The sequence below is a fragment of the Belonocnema kinseyi genome, chromosome 6 (genome assembly GCF_010883055.1).
Source record: "Belonocnema kinseyi isolate 2016_QV_RU_SX_M_011 chromosome 6, B_treatae_v1, whole genome shotgun sequence".
NCBI lineage: Eukaryota > Metazoa > Arthropoda > Insecta > Hymenoptera > Cynipidae > Belonocnema > Belonocnema kinseyi.
The window spans coordinates 133,966,080-133,969,824 of record NC_046662.1 but is presented as its reverse complement, the minus strand read 5'-3'; the positions used below and the strand labels follow the sequence as shown (position 1 = coordinate 133,969,824).

The 3,745-nt window shown below is 33.8% G+C and overlaps 1 protein-coding gene across 3 annotated transcripts in view; it reads right to left on the bottom strand.

Moving 5' to 3' along the window:
- The window catches only part of LOC117175109, a 416,485-nt gene extending 414,025 nt beyond the window's left edge, over positions 1 to 2,460 (bottom strand). For all 3 annotated transcript variants that reach the window (XM_033364660.1, XM_033364662.1, XM_033364669.1), the window contains exon 1: positions 2,327 to 2,460. The gene's annotated coding sequence lies outside the window, so the exon portion shown is untranslated. The remainder of the gene's footprint in view (positions 1 to 2,326) is intronic.
- Positions 2,461 to 3,745: the final 1,285 nt, after the last annotated feature.

Below are 3,745 nucleotides of genomic sequence, written 5' to 3'. Positions count from 1 at the left end.
TGTACACTTATACATTTTCCAAAGTTTCAGCTCGATATTTTATTTACAAAAAAAGTTCTAAGGTTCAAAAAAACATTCAGTGAACTGAAAAAGTGAGGTCGGCAGCTGTACAGCTGTATTGTTGTGCAAGCATGGAAAGTCCGAGTTATCAGCCTTACAAGGTTAGAAAATTTCGAGTGGCATTAGCTAATATCTATTTGTAAACTCTACTAGCTGGCGTTAGCAATAGATAGAAATTGAAAGAAAATCCACAGCATAGAAAATCCTAGTGGTATACTTTAGGGACGAATTACTTAATTGTGTGGTGTATCAGATTTTATTGAGTCAGTCGGCTTATACCGTTCGCGCCACCATAAATGAGTTTTCAATTACAGTATATTTTTAATTATTTCTCATTTTTTACTTTCACACATGACAGTGTATTTACAGTTTAATCAGGAGCCTTCTCTGAACAGGTCTTGAAACATTGTTATGGTCACTTACAAAATTTAAACACTTCGAAAATGTTACAACTGTGTGGAGGAAATCTGTCGACATTGCCCTCGCGACATGCGGATTAGTCTGCAGGTCGCGCCAGCACCATGCGAGCATTTTCTATCTGGGTTTCTAGTAATCCTATAATATTTCAAATCAGGACTTAAGAGAGAAACTATTAATGTCAACGAATCACAGGGCAGTTTTACCTCTAAAGATTTCATAATTGATCATTATTTTGACATAAGAAGATAAAACGTAATCATAGTTCGTGTCACAATTAAGAACCCAAAATACTAGTTGGTACCTCTTTGATAGGTTATGCCTAATGAAAGCTTTCGTTTCATGTTTGTTGCTCCGCCGGGATTGATGTCGACGTGTATACTCGGGTCTATTTTGAATGAGATCTGTATTGGAAGCGATCAATTGGCAAATTGCAATACTTTTTGTTTAAAATGATGAATATTTTACTCGACACAGATTTTATTCAAAACAGGAGTATGCCGTAAGTATCTAACAAAGATGCATTTCTAACATTTATGGAGTAAATGAAGCAAATCCATTTGGAGATTCGGAACTGATTCCAGCGCTATTAAGGGCATGTGACACAGCTAAATACCTACATTACCGACCTCACTTTATCAGTTCACTGAATGTTTTTTTGAACCTAAAAACTTTTTTTGTAAATAAAATATCGAGCTGAAACTTTTTAAAATGTATTAGAATACAATAAAGTACGTTGAGGTACTGCATTTTGGTAGGAACTTCAATGAAAATTATTTTACCTTTTTTCTGAAACTCGACATTTTTTGAACGTTCGAACTTTTTTTATACATAAAATATCGGTCTCAAACTTTGAGAAATGCAAGAGCTGAAAGAAAACTACGTTAAAGTGTAAAGCTTAATAATGAAAGATGTGAAAAAAATATTTCAACTATCAATTCCAACGGAATCAGCCGGTAACGTTGTACACGAAAATACGAACCCTCTAAAGCCTCGTCTAGTGGCCGCCAGGGTTCGTATTTTCGTGTACAACTTTACCGGCTGATGCCGATGGAATTCATCGTTGAAATTTTTTTTACATCTTTTATTATTAAGCTTTGTACTTTAACGTAGTTTTCTTTCAGCTCTTGCATTTCGCAAAGTTTGAGACCGATATTTTATGTCTAAAAAAAGTTCGAACGTTCAAAAAATGTCGAGATTCAGAAAAAAGATTAAATAATTTTCAGTGAAGTTCCTACCAAAATGCAGTATCTAAACGTACTTTATTGTACTCTAATACATTTTCCAAAGTTTCAGCTCGATATTTTATTTACAAAAAAAGTTATTAGGTTCAAAAAACTATTCTGTGAGCTGATAAAGTGAGGTCGGAAATATAGGTATTTGGCTGTGTCACATGCCCTTGAGATTCACTTCAAAATTTCACGGGCAGTAACAAAAGTAAACATTTACCACTGCTAAACTACGTAGGATTTTATATCTAGATGGAAATAGTCTTTTAAAACGAAGTCATTTGTAACACAGGAAACATTCAAACTAGTTTCTAGTTATAGTTTACATCAAGTTCAATTGAAACCTTCAATTTAAATAAATTCTATATACATTTGCTGAAATATAGGTTATATTCAAGACATAATTTCAGGTATTACAATTAGCAAAAGAAGTACCTGCATTCATGTATGTGATAATAGGAAACGGGTAACCTGATAAATTATTCGTCATATCACTCGTCTTATTAAACTGAACATTCAGTTGATAAGATTAACGCAAATAAACACACAAATTCCATCTTTGTCGGTGCTAGGAAACAATGTTGTTATACCATGACAAAATTATCGAATCTGAAACTTACCTTGCCTCTTTAATTCAATGCTAAAGTATGTAAGTAAAACTAAGTGACATTTCAGACTCCGTGTGATAGTTAATAGTTTTACACTGATCAACTTTTTTTAGAAATAATACGCATATTTGTGTATATTTACTGTTTACCCACTAGCGCCCTTTAAAACAATTGTAGCATGATCAAAGTATATCAGGTGTGGCCGTACGCAAGACGCGCGTTCTTCATGTAACATATGAACCGGGCTGGTCAGTTATACGCGCATTCTGGAGATTTTGAAGAAGCATTCCTACGAGGACAGAAAGTTGTGGGGTGGGATTCCGATGCCCTCTAACCCAGGTGATCGGATCTCTCTTCCTATCGCATTATATTAGATGGAGATGTTAGATAGTTTTGAAAGCTATCGGCCGCAACTATCTCTTTCTATCTTATGTATCAGAAAGAGAGCGATAGTATTCACTAATCAAAATCTCCTGACTTATCGATTATCGACTGATACCTTCTTTTTCTGATTATTAAGATATAATGAAATCGCTGCAGTCGATCGTTTTCAAAACGATCGTACATCTCCATCTAATTTCATGGGATAGGAAGAGAGATCCGATCAACTAGATTAGAGGACAGTGGTGTTTAGGCCAGGGATGGGTAAGTAAAATACCCTAGGTAATTTACGTTGTTTTTTACTGTAAATTACTAGGTATTTTACATGCCTAGTTTCTTACACGATGTAAATTACACTATATGGGACTTTACGTTCTGCGGTTCCCGTTTTCTTCCACAAATATAACCTCTTGAACTTGTTGCCCAATGCAAACATTCCTTGAGATACATTAAAAAAATCATATAGGTACATAAGTTTATTATAATGAGGTTAGTTTATCAGTGTATATTTCATTACTATCGGCGTTAAAACTATAGACATCTTCCTTTGAAACTTAACAACTCACAAAAAAAAAACTAGCGCAATAAAAAAAATAAGTCATGCGAAAGCTAAAAGTGTTCTATGTTAATGAGCTTGAAGGCGCTTTTGTAAAAAAAATTGTGCTTTGCAGACTGAAAAATGTAAAAATACGTTACAGTTTGCAGTCTGAATCGCTTTAATATCTTTATTAGAACTGAAGAAAATGTAGTGGCACATTTGTGTACTTTTAAGCAACAATTTTTATTATTTCTTAACTTTCTCAACTGTAATTGGTTCAAAACAGATTTCCTCATATTCATGAATTTTTTCAAATTTTTCCCATTGCCCTTGTATAAGAAATAATGCTCTAAATCTGACTGTTCTTAAATGTACCCGAAAATCTTTACTTTTTAACATTTTTCAGTAATTCACGAACACTTTTAGCACTTTTAGCTTTCATGTGACTTTTTCTTATTGTGCTAGCATTTTTCTTGGCTGAGTTGTTAAGCTTGAGAGGCAGATGCCTATAT